Below are 21,642 nucleotides of genomic sequence, written 5' to 3'. Positions count from 1 at the left end.
ACATCCAGAAAGTTCAGAAAGTCCAGAAGTTCCAGATGTTCCAGAAGTTCCAGAAGTTCCAGAAAGTCCAGAAGTTCCAGATGTTCCAGGAGTTCCAGAAAGTCCAGAAGTTCCAGAAGTTCCAGAAAGTCCAGAAAGTCCAGAAGTTCCAAAAAGTCCAAAAAGTCCAGAAGTTCCAGAAGTTCCAGAAGTTCTAGAAGTTCCAGAAAGTCCAGAAAGTTCAGAAGTTCCAGAAGTTCCAGAAAGTCCAGAAAGTCCAGAAGTTCCAGAAGTTCCAGAAAGTCCAGAATGTCCAGAAGTTCCAGAAAGTCCAGAAGTTCCAGAAGTTCTAGAAGTTCCAGAAAGTCCAGAAGTTCCAGTAATTCCATAATTTCCAGAAGGTTCAAATGTTTGAATTTCCAGTGTACCGTCTATTTTCACGAAGATATTGGTTAATATTATCATATTGAACAAATTCGTGCAAGTAATGTCGCCTTTAAGGTGAAGTTTCAAGTACGTCAGAAGTAGAACTAATGCACCACTCCTGAAAGAAACAATCGAGCTATTAGTTTCGGAACAATGTTCGTAATATATGTACACAAATCGAGGCGGATCGGTTATTTGCTGGAAAGGAGAATCCATTTGGCGGAGAGGGCAGGCGGTTGCACCCCTCACCTGCAAAGCAGCGGCATTAGGAATTAGGAGACTCCGGCTGTGCGTGAGTGCGTACTCTTGTGTACTTACTCGGAGGAAGCGTCTAGCGAGCGCGAACGACAACATCAATCTGAACGTCGACGACGATTCTCTCGAGGGAAACGCACCGATGTCGGTTATGTTTGCATCGTAGACCAAACCGAATATACCGAAATGTTCCAGTCGGCCGAACCGAATCCGCCCCAGCGGTTGCTCGCCACGATTGCCTCGCTCGATTCGCTCGCCTCGCTCGCCTCGTCCGACCGAATTTCTGTTTACATTCTCGTTCCCACTCTAATTAATTATCCTCCGTCCCCGATAATGTACACCGGCCGCCGCGCCCGCTTTTCATTCCTGCCACCGTTCGAACTACATCTCTTCTCGGCCTCGTCCTTCTCCCGTTCCTTCTCCCCCCCCCCCCCCCTCGTTTTTCGTCGATACGTTTTAATGAAACGTCGACGATTGCCTTCGGGGATCTATGCCACTTTTGAACCACGCGACAGCCACGGAACGGTGGACGATCACTCGCACGTAATCGCGCTAGCAAATGACTAGGTGTAGCAATGTTAATAGTAAAATATTGATTAATCCGCGTGTGGCCGATACCAGGGAGAACGGGACCACGCGGCAATCAGAATTTTGCGGCTGCCGTCGCGCGAATGAAAAGTGCTCGGCTGGAAATGGTAGCGCCGAGGGAAATGAGTTCGATGTATCCGATGTCGCTTCGTAGTTCGGGAGAGGAAAACAGAGATAGAGAAAGAGGGAGAGAGAGGGCGAGAGGAGAGAGAGAGAGAGAGAGAAAGAGAGAGAGAGAGAGAGAGAGAGAGAGAGAGAGAGAGAGAGACGTGTCCTATGCGAGCGTGAAGCATCCTTCGAGAATAGCAAAGAATGGGACTCGAGTGCAGACGCGCGGTTCGAAAACAGACTGCGCGCTTCGAGTACCTCTCGAGTAACGTAGAAGGCTAATAGAAGAAGTCATGCGGCGTCATTGTTAGCAGACAACATCGCAGATGGTTGGGCCAGCGCGCCGCTGAATAGTTCTGATTCATAGAATCGTTGAAAAGCACCACTCGACATTCCTGTCGCGGTGCACCTTCCGCCGCGCGCCATTTTATTTTCAACGGAATAACCCGATCGCGGTCGAATTATCCCTAGGCGATCCTACGGTCAACGAGATTTCACTCTTTCGCAATTACAATCACAATTACGAATTATATTGTATAATTATATATATTACAATATTAAATTAATTATTAAATGATATTAAATTATATATTATATAATTATATAATTACGATTACAATTACAATTACGAATTATATTATATAATTATATATTACAATATCAAATTAATTATTAAATAATATTAAATTGTATATTATATAATTATATAATTACGATTACAATTACAATTACGAATTATATTATATAATTATATATTACAATATTAAATTAATTATTAAATAATATTAAATTATATATTATATAATTATATAATTACGATTACAATTACAATTACGATTACAATTATAATTACGATTACAATTATGATTACGATTACAATTATAATTACGATTACAATTACAATTGTGATATCAGTTACGACGTTGGCCAACTGTTACAACAGCGTTCCGTTTTCGAAAGAGAAAGATCGTCGACGATCGTTTCGATCGACGTGCCCGACTTACACGAGTATCGAAATCGCGGTAATGCAATCAGCCGGTAAGTAATCCATTTTCCCGAGGCAAGAAGCAGGTCGTAGAGAGGTGGACGTAATTGCGTTAGAGTAATTACGTTATAACGGTACGTATAGCACTTTTCCGAATAACGGCGGCGAACAGCGTGTCGCAACAGCCGCGATTTTTACATCAGCGATGAAACTTGCGCGTAACGTTGTTTGATTAACATTAACACCTGGGAGAAAGATGCACAAGTCATCGATTCGGTCTTGTTAACCTTTCGACTGCCCGGATGACGGAATATGGTGTCACTAACGTTGTACCCTATTTTGGAGAGTATGTGTCATCTTTCATCCGACTTGATTCGCGAGGAAAAATATTTAGGAAACCCAATATCTTGTTAAATGGTGTCCGCGGGGCTGTAAATAATTTTTCTCATAAATCGAGTCGGATGAAACAGAATTATCTATTCTTCAAAGATAAGATAAATATAATATAATATAAATATATAGATATAATATAATATAATATCAATATATAAATATAATATAATATAAATATATAAATATATAAATGTAATATAATATAAATCTATAACTATAATATAATATAATATAAATCTATAACTATAATATAATATAAATATATAAATATAATATAATATAATATAATATAAATATATAAATATAATATAAATATTAGTGCAGTAAATTCTCCCTAATTCGCGCTCAGATTTTGCAGAAAAATGAACAATTTTGGAAGAGAAGACACGTTTATTCGAGCCTTGCGACCCGTTTTTATAATTCTTGAAAATCGGTAACCATAAAAGCAATGCGCAAGGCTCGAATAATCGTGTCTCCTCTTCCCAAATTGCCCATTCTTGCGCATAATCTAAGCGCGAATTAGGGAGAATTTACTGTACATCCAAATGACACCGTGCCGACAGTCGAAAGGTTAAACGTCGACGCAGATGTACTTGGTTTTTTCCGCGTACGTTCAACAAGAGGGCCGACAACCGGAGGAACGAACGGGGTTGGCAGAGGGTTGGCCAAATCAGGATGCATATTTGGAGCGGAGGACGAGAGTAGGCAGAGCGGGTGAAGCGGGCGAAACGAGGAACGGCATGGCAAATGTGAACGCAAACGCGGACGCGGAGGCGAACGCGAACGCGAACGCAAACGCAAACGGGAACGACGAACAGTAAGCGGTAAGCGGCAAACGGTAAGCGGCAAGCGGCGCTCGAACCGGAAAAGGTGGAAGGGTGGTAGTTATCTCGCGAGTTCGCGTGGGAGGTCACGCCGGATAGGGGGTAGGTGAGCCGACCCACGACCTTCGACCAATCACGATCGTTGCTTGAAACTGGCCTGCCAATAGGAATACCGGCGGGGTGACCCCGTGCGCGATTCTCCTTGCACTTTATCACCGAGAAACCACCCCCACGATGCTAAAGGTGAAACCTCACCTTTTCGCAGTCGCACAGACACTCTGTCCGGGCTCTACCGTTCGCAACGACGCCTCCCTCCGAAGCCTGTCACGCGAAATGCATTCGAATTTCCAATTTACCCCCCCCTCGCGATTCTACGTTCTTCGACGCGTTCGTTTAGATTACAGCATCCCGAAAGATTTCTCTAAACAAATCCCTCCGCAAGATTTCCCTAGAAAAAACAACCTCCACAAAATTGCTCTGCAAAATTTCTCCGAAAAATCCCTCTAGAAAATTAACGCTAAAAAATGAGATCCCTCTAAAATATTCCACGACAGAATTTCGAAGGCATTCGCTTCTTTGAAATTCTCGGCGGCGAAAACTCTCGGCGAGACTTTTCGAAGACTTTCACGGATGATACTCCCCTCGCACGATCCGACGTTTCATTAGTCCTCTAATGTGTCTGGTAATCCTGCGGGCCGTTGTTGCGCTCCGAGAGGATCGCGCTTCTTCCTTTTTTCTTTCGCCGGAACGGCCAAGATGCGAAAGGGAACATAATATGCCGGCAGTGTGTCGGAGTGACTGATGAACCGCCGGCTAATTACCTTCTCTGTGAGCCTCGTAATACGAACGTATTAATAACCCGCGTTTATATATCCGTGAAAAATGGCCGTTTCGCTCGCGTCTCGGACCTGTAAAACCGCCGTTCGATTATGTTTCTATACGACCGTGTGCAGAGAATACACACGTGTGCGTGCGTATCTGGAGACGCGTCGTGGAACGTGTTAAAAGACGGTACTCCTCCGGTGTAGCCGCTCGAAAAGTCGATATTTCTTCGTACGTTCTTCGTATCCGTTCGATCGACAACTTTATCGACATCCTAGAAATCGCTGCAGTTTTAGCAAATCTTGTTGCACCGCGTGTTAACAAATGTTGCGAATCGATCGACTTATTCTGGCCTGAGACTAATTTTAGACGAAATATTTTTAACCCCTTGCCGCTCTCGTTTAAAGGCCCACTGCTAGGATAGGATGATCGTATTTTTATAAATGGACATTCGAATTTACTGATTTGGATGGAGTTTGATATCTAGTCAAAGGAAGAAAATTTTGTTGCACCGCGTGTTAACAAATATTGCGAATCGATCGACTTATTCTGGCCTGAGACTAATTTTAGACGAAATATTTTTAACCCCTTGCCGCTCTCGTTTAAAGGCCCACTGCTAGGATAGGATGATCGCGTTTTCGTAAATGGACATTCAAATTTACTAATTCTGAATGGAATTCAATGTCAAATCAAAAAAAGAAAATCATAAGACGTACACTATGAGAGTTATCATTGAAATTACCATTTTCTCTAATTCTTAACGAATTTATGCATAAAACAATCTATTAGACCCTAATCTATGAATCTATAACGTAATAGGAATTCCAATGTACCAATTCGAATAAAGCAAGATCGTTTCGGGGAGTTCAGACAAGCGGCGGACATTTAACCCTTTGCACTCGAACCCATTTTATCTGTAAATCTAAAATAATTTTTCTGACTTGTGTTATTTTCATTTTACACGGCAAAGTGTATTTTATGCGTACGAAATCGAGTGTTCTGATTCACGCAACAGCTACACCTTCAGTAATGTTTAAAATCTAAGCTTTGATAACATAAAAATTATCTTAGAACGTGATGTAACATTTTTAGTGGTGCCTCAGAATCACCACTAGAGCGCAAAGGGTTAAATTTCAAGCGCCTTGGAGCGTTAGCAAAGGATTAATGTCCCACCTACCCTTAATTAATTGGTGATCGATCACCGTACACTAAAGGGTTTTTTATCCGCAAATAAGAGCAAATAAATAAAAAAAAATAAATAAGAGACGCGACGTTCGTAACAGACACATTTCTCGTAGATAGATCGCGCCGATCCGCCGAGCCACAGAAGGATCCTCGTCGCACGCGGTACGTTTTTCACCGTTCGGTTTTGATTCGCGTCTCGTCTCGTCTCGTTCCCGTCTCGTCCCGTCTCGTCGCAGCATGGAATAACGCGATAAAGCGTAAAAGATAGAGCTCGCGCTTGTCGCCGACGTGTAGAGCATCGACCGAGATTAAAATCGTTTCGCGTGTACAATTTAATCGCGAGGAGAGGATCCGTGTACAAGCGTTCGCGCGCTAATCTTCGTAAACCGGTGGATCCGGAGCGACGCTTCGAAAGATCAAAGCAGCCGGAGAACGCCGACATGCGACGTTCGTTCTATTTCAGTTTCGATCGAATCAAACGGAGACGAAGGGAGGGAGAGGGAGGCAAAGAGAGAGAAAGAGAGAGAGAGAGAGAGAGAGAGAGGGAGAAGGGAAGAAAAAGGGAAAGGTACGCGTACTTTTTCCAGGCGAATGCACCCAACAGTCGGCAGAATCCTGAAAGTAAAACGACGACCGTCTGAAAATCTTTCCGGCGAACAGCGACGATAATCGTGCACCCCGGATATATTCTGTCGGCGCGCGGCGTTTAATCGGCCTCCGGTCGCTCTTGCGGACAATTTTCAGCAACGATTAAGCTCCGCGGATCCTATCGGCGCCACGCCGGAATGTCATCCGCTATGGTAATTCATAATTCAGTCGGTTTTTCGCGGAGCACTTTGGAAATATTAAACGCGCGGTAGACGAGCGAGCGCGCAAGGGATGCGGCGACAAAGCCGCGGCGAGCTCAAAGCGTTCGCTCTTAACCCTGTATTTTTGTTCTCCTCCTCGTCCCGGTGCGCGGCGTGCTTCCCCGAGCCATACTTGGACACGTTTCGCAGCGAACCTGGTCTCATCATTTACAGATTGCCCGATTTCAAAACCGTTGGAAAAAAGCCGTTCCTCCGCGGGGAACGGTCGCTTCGATCGGCGCAGTTTCACGGCGTTTCACCGATTCCCTCGGAAACGTGGAAAAGCTTGCCTCTCCGCGGAGGTTTCGCCGCGAAGCCGATTACACGCGAGTACCATCGTGGCATGCAAAATTGCACGGTGTGGTCGGGTGCGACACAATCGTGACCTGGACACCTGTCTCGCTCGCCGAAATCGCGATCCCCGTTCGCAACGTTCCGGATACGGAACGGAAAATAGTTAAGTCGTCGTTTTTTATTCTAGCACTACTATGCATCCCTTTGCACTCGGAACAGAGTTTTCAAACACTGAGATTTAGTTGTACAGAGTCGCGAATCGAAAGAAAAGTCATTATGCTGCTCGATAATTATATAGGAACTGATAAATAAAAAGATTTGGTGTTTTTAATTATGCCGTACATTATGGAGGAAAATGATAATTAAAAAGAGATGCCACACTTTCACGCGAGTACATTGTGTCGCCGTGTCGGCGACATTCAAGCGCAAAGGATTAAGAGTGCATCTATTAACCCTTTGCACTAGAGTGGCGACCCTGAGGCGCCGTCGAAAATTGTTATATCACGTTTCAAAATAATTTTAACATTATCGACGTTGTTTATATTTAATGTACACCGGCATGTGGTCGCCGAATTGCCTTCGAATTGTCTTCGGATTGTGTCATGTCGCCTCTGAATTGCCTTTAAATTTAAATCGTGACATGTGCCCTCCGAATTGCCTTCGAATCGCGTCATGTGGCCTCCGAATTGCCTTTAAATCGTGTTATGTGACCTCCGAATTGTCTTTAAATCGTGACATGTGGCCTCCGAATTGCCTTCGAATCGCGTTATGTGGCCTCCGAATTGTCTTCGAATCGTGGCAAAAGATTAGAAATAAAAATGTTAAGTCGTCATTTTTATCCTAACATTACTATGTATTCATATTAATGTACACCGGCATGCTGGCCGCTGCCTTTTTTGCCGACTGCCCCGAGTTTCTATAAAAACGAGCCACGAGGCCCGAGGAATCGCGACTTAGTACTCTCAGATCTGCCGGTTTCAATTCCGACCTCCGAACATTTCTGGGCGAAATTATTGTACTTCGACCGAACCAGACATCGATGCCTCGGTTTCTCAAATCCATTGCCAAATCTCGCATTAATTTAATGACTTCTAGTTGCCCTCGTAATTACAAATAAAACACATAACGAAATTTTACATATAAAATTCCAGATAAAATGTCTAGAGCAACGTCAAGCTAACTCCGCGTCGCGGAGTCTTTATAATAAAAAAAGATTCTAAATTAATAAATTTCAAATCACAAACTCGTCAACTACGCAGGGTGTCCCAAAATTATAGTACATCCGGGAAATGAGGGGTTCCTGAGATCATTCGAAGTAACTTTTTTCGCAACTAGGCGAACGACTGGCCGGAAGTAATTAGCTTCGTATTCAAAGTTTCCCCCCGGAAACGCGGACTCTCGGACGGGTAACGCGAGGGTCGAATGGGAGACGTATCTCGTTTTGGCCTGCGATCGCGGCAAACCGCAACGTAGGGGAGGATCGGTTCCCGAAACATTTTTCGTGGAAAAGAAAGGTCTCGTCCGAGCGATACGCGCGATGGTTGATTCGAATCATGCAAATGGGACGAAAAGAAACGAGCTTCCGTCTATTCTCAATCGTCGTCTCGACGAGGTCGCGAGAACGTAGCGAGTTACACGTCGGCCGTTGCGATTCTCAGCACGCCGCGATGGATCGCAACGTTTCCGGCTCCGGCGTGAAAAAAAAAATGGGACGAAACGTTGAGGGAATACTCGAAGCGACTACCGAAGTTTGCATACCGAGGTAACGAGACGGAGGACTTCTTTCACCCCCGCCTCGCGGCGAGCTCTCGGTCTCCTTCTCTTTCAGACGAGACGGAATATCTCCTCTTTCCGATAACTTTTTATCAGCGACGACTTTCGCGCAAGAAATATGAATTGTTAATAGATGGTAAAAGCAATTTGGTGTAGTCTACATAACGCCGCCGATGTATTCTTATTGTTAGAAGAGCGGTCTTCCCTGTTGCTCGTCCCAAGGTGGATCGACGCGATGGCCGCGTCGTCGCCCCGCGTGGACTATGGAAATCGCTGGAGTCGTTCGTCCTCGCGGAACCACCGCTCACCCACCGCACCCCGCCACCCGCAGCGATCCGCATACATTAGTTTTTATCTCGTTTCTCTATGAGTCTCCGGCTCGCTCTCGTCTTCTCGATTCTTCCGCCGCGTTTCCCGCCCTGCTCCCGCTAATCGAGCAGCGTAGCCCCGGGACTCGTGATTTCCGAGCTAATCAGGAGAAAGCGTATCGATTTCGGCAGTCCGAGGCGCGGCGATAGAACCGGACCGACGTTTATCCGACGGGGGAGAGAACTAGTTTCGCGGTAAGGTGCGAACAAAGCAACGGCGGGCGGCAAAAATTTAATAGAACCAGCCGAATGATCGATGTAAGATAGTTGACACGAAATAGCAAAGATTACGAGGAGGGTGTTGGTTGAGTGGTTGGTTGCCAACGGCGCATCGGACGCGCCGTGAACAAACGCTATTCCGAGATGAGCGATCGTCCCCCGGAGACCAGACGGGACTAGACTAAACGAGAAGAGACGAGACCGGGACGAGAGTCTGGGCGGAACAGTGGCGGCCGGAACGGAGACGAGAAACACGGACCGCGAAGGTTCGCCGTTTTGGCACCCCATCGAAACTCGCCGCTCGCCTTATCTTTGGACGGCGGTCCGCCGCGCCGACCGCGCTAATGGAACGATACCGCGCGAATCTCGAGAAGATCCGAAAGATATATTGGCGAGCGTACGGGCTTACGGCCGCCGTAATCTGGGCTTCGGATCGGTTACGCTTCGACACGGGCGAACGCGTTTCGAAAAGTTTGGAAAACGAGCAGGTGGAATCGCGCCGCGTCCCGGAAGCCCGCGCGCGCGCTAGATTCAGGTGTCCGCGCGAGGCGAAGCGAGCAGAGGCGAGGCAGGGGCGAGGAGAAGCGCGGGAATCCGTGAATCGGGCCGAATCACAAACGAACGAATCTCGAATGGCATCTGCGAGGGCTACGAGTCCCCAACGTGACAATCGCGTCGCGTCCGTCAACGAGAAGGGAATAAAAAGAACCGGGAGGGTTTGGCTCGGTGGGCGGGGGCGAGGGCCAGCAGAGAGACCGGCGAATCGACACAGGGTGTTTTAAAACGAGTGCTATCGATAATCGAAATCGCTTCGGGGGTTGCGGTTGCCCGGAGCTCTGGGGTAAATCTCTCTGCTCTCGCCCCCTTCCATTCGCGCGGTCGCGTAAAGTCTACACCGCGTGTGTATGTGTGTGTGTGCACAATGCACGAAGCACGATGCACGAAGCACGGTGCACGGTGCACGGCGAATGGTGCACGCGGTGCTTGGTGTAACGTCCACGGATAGCCCGTCGCGTGCTGGCGTCCGTGTGCGCGCATTCGTACGTGTTACACGCGAATCGAACCTCGACGAACGGTCGCGACATCGCGACGGAAAGAAGTGGTTCGGCATGGGATGGCGACAATCGCCTCCGACCAGCTCCATTCCATTCGCGAAACAAGACCCGGTCCAAACGCTCGCTGCGCGGATTTTCTAGAATTTTTGCAAGCCGCGGATCTAACCCGGCCGTCCGATCGATCCCGACCCAGATCCGAATTAGAATAGCGACGCGAACACCGTTCGATCGGCTGCCAGCTATTCCAGGTGAAATCGAGCGAGCAAACAGGTGGCTCGATCGTCGAGTCCCGGAACGATGTTGTTCCAAGTTCCAAGTGGACAGAAATCGCTCGGGGAGGACAGTCCGACGACGTGACTCGCTACGCTAATGCGGTGAATTCTCCCTAATTCGCGCTCAGATTGTGCACGAAACTAGACAATTTGGGAAGAGGAGATACGATTATCTTTATCGCGTTCTCCCCTTCCCAAATTGCCCATTTTTGTGGACAATCTGAGCGTCAATTAGACAGACATTACTGTACAGTAAATTCTCCCTAATTCGCGCTCGGATTGTGCATGAAAATGGACAACTTGGGAAGGGGAGATACGATTACTTTTTGGGGGTTTCTTTTTTTAGTTTTTATAGTTGTTGTCAATCGGTAACTGTAAAGGCGAACCGCAAGACTCGAATAATCGCGTTCCCCCTTTCCCAAATTGTCCATTTTTGTGCGCGATCCGAGCGTCAATTAGAGAAACATTACTGTACAGTAAATTCTCCCTAATTCGCGCTGAGATTATGCACGAAAATGGACAATTTGGGAAGAGGAGATACGATCATTTCTTTTTGGTTTCTTTTTCTAGTTTTCATAGTAGTTGTCAATCGGTGACTATAAAGGCGAACTACAAGGCTCGAATAATCGTGTTCTTCCCTTCCCAAATTGTCCATTTTTGTGCGCGATCCGAGCGTCAATTAGAGAAACATTACGGTACAGTAAATTCTCCCTAATTCGCGCTCAGATTGTGCACAAAAACAGACAATTTGGGAAGAGGAGATACGATTATCTTTTTTCGGTTTATTTTTCTAGTTTTTCTAGTTGTTGTCAATCGGTGACTATAAAGGCGAACCGCAAGGCTCGAATAATCGCGTTCTCCCCTTCCCAAATTGTCCATTTTTGTGCGCGATCCGAGCGTCAATTAGAGAAACATTACTGTATATTAAATTCTCTCTAATTCGCGCTGAGATTATGCACGAAAATGGACAATTTGGGAAGAGGAGATACGATCTTTTTTTTTGGTTTCTTTTTCTAGTTTTCATAGTAGTTGTCAATCGGTGACTATAAAGGCGAACCACAAGGCTCGAATAATCGCGTTCTCCCCTTCCCAAATTGTCCATTTTTGTGCGCGATCCGAGCGTCAATTAGGGAGAATTTACTCTAATCACGTTTCTATCCATTGTAGGATCCTTATTTCGCGCATACGTCAAAGAGGGTAGCGAACATAGAAAGTCCGGAAAAGGTGTTTGCGTGCCGACAAAGATCGAAAAGCCACGAACAAGGTGCGTCGCGTCCGTCGAAACCGCGCGTGCACGCATTCGCGTACGAGTACAGCCCGATCGGACTGGCCACAGGTTTGCCACAGGTTTGCCACAGGTTTGCGGAATCACCGCGCGTGACCGCACTCTGATTTTTAACCGAACATCTGTTTCGATGATTATCGGGTAAAAGAGCAACCCGCGATCGTTACGGTCGCACGGTCGCACGGTCGACAGTCGATCGGAAACTGTTGTTCGCAGGTGATCGCAACGTTCGCGATCCCTCCGATCGCGAACACGCCTTTGTTCCATCTTTTCAATGATATTTCCACGCTTATCGCGCTTCCTGCCGAAATATCTTTCCGTGCACGCAGAAACGCGCTATCGGTCGGCACATCCGGTTTTTACGAAGCACGGCAACCGTTACGTCGCCGCGATTCGACCTTATACGATTTCATTAAAGAGATTCTCGTCAACCTTTATTTTTCATTGGATCGAAACTCTTACGCAGATTTTCATTAACACGATCTATCAATTGGACGAATATTGAGTGACTTTCGTTCGAAAGATTTGTTTCAACAATTTTGCATTAGTGCCTGAAAATTCGTTGCGATCGTTTCTCATATAAGGGTTTGATATTTATATATTTGATTATTTTATACTATTTTTTAATTATATTATTATTTTTATTATTTATTATCATTATTATTATTATTATTATTATTATTATTATATTACTATTTTTTAATATTATTATTTATAAGGGTTATGGCTACGTATGTAGTTAAATAACTCGGAAGATTGATTTCAAAATCTTTTTAGAAAAAGGTTTCTATAATATCAGAATGATGAATATGTTCGTGTAAGAATCCCAGGCTATTTTGAGCCGTTTTTTCTTTTTAAACAGAAACCTTACCCGAAGTGTTAGTAAATAAATCGAACTTAATTCTCATCATTCGTAAATCGAACTTATTTCATTTCGGGTCAATGATGGCCCGGCCATCATTTTCTACGATGATAACTTTGTAAAGTAGCCTTTTGTTCACAAGACAATGTAAATAAACCGCGTTGTAAACTAACGTGCCGTTCGATCTTCCTGCCATTCGCTCGGAGAACTCGCTCGAAATTAATCTCCTGTTCAATTTTCGAACACTCCACTGCTAGATACGATTATTTAGACATTTGAACACGTCGCACACGTAGTTTCGAACAGAAGCAGCAACATTTTCGAATTGTTCTCCCATTGACGGCCGCGCCGCGCGCCGCCGCGACGACTCTCGTCGGGTTAATTTCCCGGGCGCGTTTACACCGCGGAAAAGCTTGCGATCCGACAGGGAGGGCTGCCCCGCGCCGTTCGCAACCCTATTTCGTCCCTTCCGAAAAGTTCCAGCGAGCGAAAATTCTCCGTCTCGGGGCGTCGTTTGTTTCGTATTGTCCCGAGGACCGAGCAGGTCCGGGTTAAATGTACCGAACCCGAGATAATAAACAACAATAATACGTTCTCGAAATATATAACGGTGGGCAGATACCGCGAGAATACGAAATCGTTCCGACGGCGCGCGGGGCCGCGATCGTCCGTCATTTTTGACTGTCGTTTTATGGCGAAACGGCGAAACGGCGAAATCGATAAGCCGCGAAAGGATACGCCGTGTCTGTGAACTTCGTCCCCGTGGTATGCGAGCGCGGGGAGCGCGCGAACCACGGGCGAGGAGGAGAGAGAAAAATTGAAAAAACGCAGCCAAGTTTTCGATAGACCGGCTCCCACGCTCGCCGATCGTTACCGCGTTCCTCTGCGTTCGTCGTCCCGACGATCTCGAGACGGATCCGCGGCTCGAGCCGGGGCCGCGTGGGGAAACGCGGAAGCGTGGAAAACCGGCGAAGAAGTCGGCGCGATGCGACGCGACGGTAAAGAGACGGAAGTCGGGACAGGGACGCGAATCCAGACGCAAAGAGAGAAGCAACGCGGTTCAATTTGACGAGGTGTAGGTAAACAAGGGAGATCCGCGAAGTTTGTTCGGGTAGAGGCAACTGCGCGACGTCCTTTAATTTGCGGTCCTTCTTCGATATCGGTGTGCGCCCACCGCGAAGCTCGAGTATACAGGGTGGTCCATAATTCGGATGGCGAGTTCGGGGAGGTCTTAAAGATTTTTGGAGATTTCAATTTAATTGAAGTTATTTGTATATGCGGATAAAAGTTCACTTTTTACGAAATACGGAACTAGAAGCTGATATTAACACTTCAGTGACATTATTAACATTCAGTTAACATTAGACTTGTTGTATTAAATGTGTTGTTATTGTTGTTGTTTCTGTTTCATGTGTGTACTCGCACATGTTGAATTATTTCATGAATTTACGTAAATATCGCCGAATTCTTGCGACGTTTGACTGTGTAGACGTGCAGCCGTTAAAGTGTTAATATAAATAATTTTTATAATAATATAAATAATATTAATATATATATTGTATAATATAATATAATATGATTAAAGTAATATATATATAATATAATATAATATAATTAAATTAATATACATTGTATAATTAATATAATTAATATATATTAGTTTATATTGTACTATATAAATAATATTAATATTTCGAATCTGCGAATCAGCGGTTAGTCGAGCAGTTTATGCAAACTAATTCTTATATCAGCTGCAAATGCGTCTAATTTGTCGCTATCGTCGTTGACAATTTGAAGTGTCCTGCAAAAAGGATCGGTCGTGGTAAATCACGATTTTGTTATTTTATGCCTCGAGAGAAGACAAGAGCCACGAAACGCCATCCGATACTTTTCAGTCGAATAGGCAGACATTTTGTCGTTCGCGAATTTCGCGTTGTTCTTCGAGTCATGGAGGAACAGCACTTTGACTTCGTTTGCGGCGCAAGGTTATTTGGTCTGTGAACGTCTGTTCCGCAAGGGGTAGCTTCCGAACGGCAACGGATACGTTAACAGCGACGCAACCATCCTCGATCGTCTTGGAGCGAGTCGTGTTTTCAGCCTGTCCGGGCAAACAGGAAGGGTGGCCTTCGGCAAATAGTTATTGTTTGACGCGCTGTTTGACGTACGTACACCGGGGTGTCCGTTTGCGGATCTCCGCCTGTTTCGATATAGGCATATCGTTGATACACGCGGAGCGTGTCCGATGACTCGAGTACATTCGGTGTCACGGATCCCAAAGCCGCGCGCCGTTTTCGCTGACCGCATCGCGGCGGAATCTTTCCCGCGAGACCGACGGAAACAGCTTAAGCACGATTATCGTTCGAGAAAAATCGTTCCGTAAATGCGTCCCGACCGACGCATTCGACGCGTCCCCTTTTAAAGAACGCAGCACAGGAAGGACTCGCCTCCATCGTCGGGAAAATCCTGCCTATAAAGGAGAAAGCTTAACCGCGCTCGGCTCTTCGAATGACCGAAGGACTCTGTGTCTTAAAGGGACCGCGACCAACGGCGACGGAGAAAGAGAGGGAGAACGCTTTGGGGGACGAGTAGAAAACGAAGGAGGAAAGGTAAAGGAAAAAGAAGAAGAAGAAGAAGAGGAGGAGGAGAGGGAGGTAGAAAAAGAGGAGATAAAAGGTGGGAAGCGTGCGAGAGCTCGCGCGCGCGTATCTTACATTCAAAAGAGCAGGGATAAGGCTAAGCTTCGGGATACGCGAGGATGACAGAGGCTGCGGTGGCTGCGGTTGCGGCTACAACGATGGGCTACGGCGATGGCTACGTCGACGAGAGGCAAAAGGGGCGGGGGCGCGCCGGCAGAAGAAGTCGAAAGTCTACCGCGGGGGAAAATCCGGAAGGTGGGGTACGCAGGTTGTAACATGCAAATTTGAACCTTAAGGGTTTTATGTCGGCCGATATCTCTGAATCATCTCCCCTTCTCTCGCCGAGCCCGTCCGTCCCCGTGCCCTTCTTCCCTTTGATCGCGTCGATGGTGGCCCTCGGAGGATTTCGACCGATTTTATCCGGGCCAGAATTGTCTGTCGCGTTTCGAAAAGAAAGGGGAAGAACACACCTAGCCGCGCTCGTTTCCTCTTTCGGAAATCCGAGCAATCCGTCGCGCGAGCTATCTCTCGTCCCCGTTCCGACGATCGCCCGATATCGCGGCCGCAAAGATGGTTCCCGGCACCCTGGCCGCGCGCGGCGCTTTCATTCTCTGTTTCCGTCGGATTCGGATCCGGAGCGATCGGCGCCCGCAAACGCGCGCTCGCTCCGCGAGTGCGCAGCATGTTTATGAAAGCGACGCGACAGGACTCTCGTATCCGATTCAATTTAGATTGCGATCTCGATCGGCGCGTTCCAATAAAAATACCCGGTCCGACCGCATCGTCGCATGAATTACGAGGCGCCGTATTAAAATGGCTCGCGATTCCGTATCTGATCCGCCGTCCCGCGCTTTCCGCGCCGCCCGGGCTTCCCGCTGTATAAGCAGCTCATTTTTTCCGGCGCGTTGATTTTCCGGAAAAATCCTGTTATCGCGAGAGACGATCGTCGAGCGGTGTTCATCGGATCGAAGTGCCACGTCGCGACGCAACGACGCGAGGACACCCAAGGCCGAGAGAGCAAACGGAAACGACGACGATCGGGCGATAGATACGTACAGTAACGTCTCTCTAATTGTCGCTGAGATTGTCCACGAAACTGGACAATTTCAGAAGAGAAGATACGACTCGTTTCTATAGTTACGAATTCTGAACAACTATAAAAATGAGCTGCAAGACTTGAATAACCGTATCACCTCTTCCGAAATTGTCCGTTCCTCTGCACGATCTGAGCGTCGGTAAGGGAGACATTACCGTAGTTGCGTCGATGCTAAATGAAATCTCGTCCATTCGACGATGCACTGTCGAAAGGGACCACCGAACTCGGACACACTTTTTCAACGGACCGTGTATTTTCGACGGGAAAGATGTCGCGCGGCGGAGGTGATGGGAACGGTTTCGGTTCTTGTTCGCGAGCATCTGCGTATCGTTGCCGCACGACGGAGATCGATCATGCGGATTTTAATATCTCGGCCCACATTGGCCAGGCGTTTGGTAGTCACGAGGCACTTTGCCCATTCATCATGGTAACGTAGTAGGTTACGGCACGGAGGGCGCGCGATTAGAATCAGTTACCCTTTACTTGCGCGCGCGAGAGCGAGCGAGCGAGCGAGCGCGAACGCGTCCGTTTGCCGTCCCCGCGGTGATGGGTAACCCTTGATATCCTGGACAAGGATATCCCCTCGGGTGCCATCTGCCAAGGTTCGCTCCTTCTATCTCTCCTACCGTTCTCCTGCCTTCTATTTCGCCGCTGCGCCGCGTAGTCCTCGTACGCCCCCCTCGGCTCGACTCGAACCATCTAAAACCGTTCTCGAAAAATTAATAAGCCGAACAGAGGCCAGCTCTCTCTCTCTTCTCTCGTTCACCAGCTCTCTCTCGCGCTCTCGCTCTCTTACTCTCGCTCTCCCATTTTCGAGTCGACCTTAACGAGCGACGGCCAGGCCAGATAGCGATCGTATCCGCGTACCGACAACTGAAACTGTTATGAAAACGCAGGTTCCGATTTTAATTAACGTTCGCTTTGCATTAAAAACGAAAGGGTGCCGGATGAAACGGTGAATAATCTTTTCACAAGGATCGCCCGCTCGTGCGTGCTACTCGGCCGGACCCTGCAATCTGTAGATTGTAGACCGTAGAATGTAGACCAGGACTGTCCAATTTGTGGCCAAAAGCAAGTATCGATGTTGTACAAGAAGCGAGCGCGATGCGAAAGAAATATCAATAGCCCACCGCGATGATTCATTTTGCATGTTGCATGTTTACTGTCGCGATGGGATTGCCTCTTTGTTGGACTTTTATAAATCATACCTGGCCAGAGATAAGTATCGCTTGAGTCACGATCGTGCGTTATTTACGTTATCATGGGACACCCTGTCCCATATTCCACTTCCGGGAAAAATGAGGGTGTCCTGAGATCATTTGAAGTAATTCTTTCCTTTACAAAAATTTTCTCCGAGGCATCGTTTACGAGTTATCGAGGAAAAACACTGACCAATGAGGGGCAAGCTCGCCTGGCGCTAGACGGCCGAGCCAATGAGCGGAACTGGGCTTCGCGTGCCCGTTGGCTCGGCCGCCTCGCGCCAGCCGAGCACGCCTCTCATTGGCCAGTGTTTTTCGTTAATAACTCGTCAACGATGCGTCGGAGAAAATTTTTGTAAAGGACAAAGTTGCTTCGAATGATCTCAGTAATCTCTAATTCCCCGGAAATACCATAATTTTGGGACACTCTGTATATTCCACGTCATCTTGCTCATCAGCTACCGTTAGCGTTCGGTATATCTTCCGAGGCCCGAAACAACTCTTCTTCCGAATGTGACCGAAAGAATCTAAAAGGTTGGCGATCCCTGCCGTAGGCTGTAGACCGTACAGAAAAATGTACGCGAATCCACGGTGTCCTGCGCAAAGAAAGTACCGTATAAGATGTCCCATGGCTCGTGGACGGGGATGCTGGCTCGCGGCAAGGACCAAGAACGCGCAGTTGCTTCGGAAAAGGATCCCCGGGCTCGGGTAATCGACACGACCCGTCGTCCGACTCCTGGCCGGAGGAACCCTTCTGTTGCCGTTCCGGCGTTGCCGTCGCCGCGACGGTAACCACTCCATGCGGCAGCGCACTAATTGCAGCCACGGATGCCGGTTACTGCTTCCCGGGGTTAATCCGCAGCGGCGTAACACCGAGAAACATCGAGCGAGAAACAGCCGGCGCGGCGACGCGGGGCAGGTGTGCCAGTTTCAGCGGCGGTTGCTACGACGATGCGCGGTCAAACCGCTGCGGCACGCTCGGCAGTCGTTCGCGGCGGTACAACTTGCTCGGTAATTAACCGTGATTAATACCGCCAATTAAAGAAACGCTGGTGGAAACGCTCGAAACGAGTGTCGTGACTCCTCCCGACGTCCTTTTCCCTCCCCGGCGAAACCCTGCCCCTCCCCCGGCGACGTGCAGGTTGCCGGCGGAGACGGAAACGGAAACGGAAACGAGGCGTTTCGAACGGTCGACCGCGCCGTAGGATACTCGGATACCGATCCTCCGACCGGCGTGTCCCGATCGCCGTGAAATCCTCGCGAAGTTACCGCGCGAGCGCGAACGGGTCTTACGACTTCAAGTTTCAAGCACGAAGCGACGGGTCCGACGACACCGAACGCGAGCAGAGACATAGCGTTTCGAAAGATCGGAGAGAACGAAAACACTTGTTGGACGATGATTCTCCTTGGCGCGCGGCGACGCGAACATAATGGGATATTTTCGAGAGTAATCTCTGCCCGCTCCCGGAAAAAAATCGTTCGCTCGGATCGGCGCAACCCCGTGCTCCCCGGGCTTGAGAATTTATGCGCGTTTTCAAGGGGAACCGAGCCGTCGAAGGAGCGAAGGGGATCTCCGACGCGAGACGGCCCATCGTTTACCCGTTATTTATTTCCCGAAATTTGAAAATTATACCGCATTTAATACACATCGGCCCCCGCTTCCTCCGCTCCTTTTCATCCCCGTCGAATAGGTCCCCGTGTTTTATTCATGTCGCAATAAATAAGGAACAAAAGAGCAGTTTGTGAAAAACTCTGACGCGGGCGGCCACGACGAAGCTCGGCGAGTTACGAGCGTGCACGCGTATCGCGCCGCCGCGGGGATTGAAAATCGTAACGGCAACCGGCCGGGGATCTTTTGTCTATCCGGACGACAGTTTTGACCGGCGCGAGGCGACCCTTTCGCGGCCATTTCCGCGGATATCGTCGCGGCAACGAACGATTGGCCGAACTTTGAACGGGTCACCCTCTAGAACTGTGCGCGGGAGCGCGCGCCCGTGTCGTCTACGCGAGAATCGATCGGAAGGCGATCGAAGGGAAAAAGGCAAGAATTCGGAAACTGGCGGGAAGGTGGAAAGGCGGGATGAGGGCTAGGTAATACACGGCAGGAGTATCGATGCGTGGTTGCGTGTCGAAGGGTTGGTGGGACAGAGCGGCGAGACAGAATCGGCTCGGCTCGGCTCGGCGACAGGACGAGGGCTGGCTTTAACGAGACTACCGCGCATTAGCCCGCGTACTGCAATATTAAGCAGTGCACGAGTGTTTTGCACCGAACTTGGGTTCGGCCATGCTGGATATCGATTTCGACCCACGGACCGGACGAGGTCGCCGTCTCGTTACGTCCACGCCGATTTTCCTTCTTTTTCTAGACCCAATCGGACCAGCTTTCCGCGACTTGTTTGTAATTCTCGGTTGCTCTAAATCGGCGCGTCCGCTATGGAGAAGGCTGCTCGAGAGGAGAACAGTGTTTGTGTGTGACAGAAAAAGAGAGAGAGAATACGGAAGAAGGAAAGACAATTTTTCTTAAATCCTCGTAGACCCGTGCCGTTTCGCGAAGGAAAGTTCTCGTACGTAGATCGTAGATCGTCTTAGCCGATGGAAAGGGGTTGATCGGCAAGGTCGAAACCTTGCTTCGAAGGAGGCAAAGATTTCTTCGGTGGAGGCAGGGTAGTTTGAGCAGCGAGGCGCGCACAGCGCACACTGTACCGAATCGGACGGGTTGAAGCAGGGTTCGCGTCGCCACGGGAAGAGCAGATTAAATATTCAAACGCTTTCCATTAACGGACCGGACCGGTTTATACTTATTGAGGATAAAGTCAAAGGGGTGGTTCGGCTAGTCACGGTTCGAATGAGAAATAAAGGGTAATTATTGTTGCGCGACGCCCACGATATTGTTTCTCGGGCGACGAAGGTTGGTTAAGGTTGCCCCATCGGCTGCCGGTAGGCCGACGATATCGAAAAAGACGCTTTTCTTCTTCTTCTTCTTCTTCTTTTTCTTCTACTACTTCTACTTCCTTACCGACGAATAGTCTGCGAATTTTATGGATTTTTGACGAAAATGACTGGGTCAAAAACACGAAAGAAAACTCTAAAAGCGTCAGAAGAATGAGAAAATATTGTTGCGAACCTCTCTGTTTTTCTCGCGTCGCGGCATTTTATTTGCAATTAATATAGTCTATAATGCAACACAAATCAATTATATTACAGATCTTTGAATTTGTAATTTGTTGATCGTTCGACGGTCCGATCCTCGACTCTTCGATTGTCCGTTGGTATAACTACAGTGATGTCTCCCTAACTGACGCTCAGATTGTACACAAAAATGGAGGCTTTGGGAAGAGGAGATACGATTGTCAACAATTATACCAATTGTTAACGATTATAAAAACGAGCCGCAATCTTCTCTTCTGAAATTGTCCATTTTTATGCCGAATCTGAGCGTCAATTAGGGAGACTTTACTGTATTCCTTGGCAACCCCTATCTTCCATTATCTTTTTAAGAAGTTGTTCACAACAGGGTAGATTCACATTGCAGCGACTTGATCTGGACAAGTCGCCGTAACAATATGTTTATGTTACATACAACTCACTTAAAAGATTATTAAAAGGGGAAGACATTTTTGTTTCATTTTCAGGGGAAGACATTTTTAATTTACGTTTCTTACAATTAACATCGACGATTCTTATTCTGCATAAAAATCCGCAGTCTGTCGACGAACAACGAAACTATAAGAAAGTTTTTCTCGGAGCAAAGAGTACAATGCTGTATATCCGACACGCTTTGAATTTCGGTCTTTTTCAACGATACCGATAAGGACACCGAAATAGGGGTGTGTAGAGCTAACCGAGCTATTTACCGCGTCTCGTCTCGTCTCGACGCGCGTGCTACCCATACGGTTGTAACGATTTAATTCATATGTAAATGGGGTGGGGAAGCGCGGGATAAAAGTCACGGAGCTAGGTGGAAAGGGCGCGGCAACGATTCGTGAGCGCGTACGACCCACCTCGTAAATCTGTAACAGGATACTCGAGCAATTAGAATTACGCGGTCGGGTGCCAACGCCATTAGTCCTGCCCACTTTTTATCGGCCCGCGATGTTTCGTCTCATCTTAGAACCAAGCTCCTAATCCCGGCTTTCGCTGCTTCTCTTAACGATCTCGCAGAGACATACA

The sequence above is a fragment of the Megalopta genalis genome, chromosome 9, assembly GCF_051020955.1.
Source record: "Megalopta genalis isolate 19385.01 chromosome 9, iyMegGena1_principal, whole genome shotgun sequence".
Classification (NCBI taxonomy): Eukaryota; Metazoa; Arthropoda; class Insecta; order Hymenoptera; family Halictidae; genus Megalopta; species Megalopta genalis.
Note: the sequence above shows the minus strand (reverse complement) of the source record.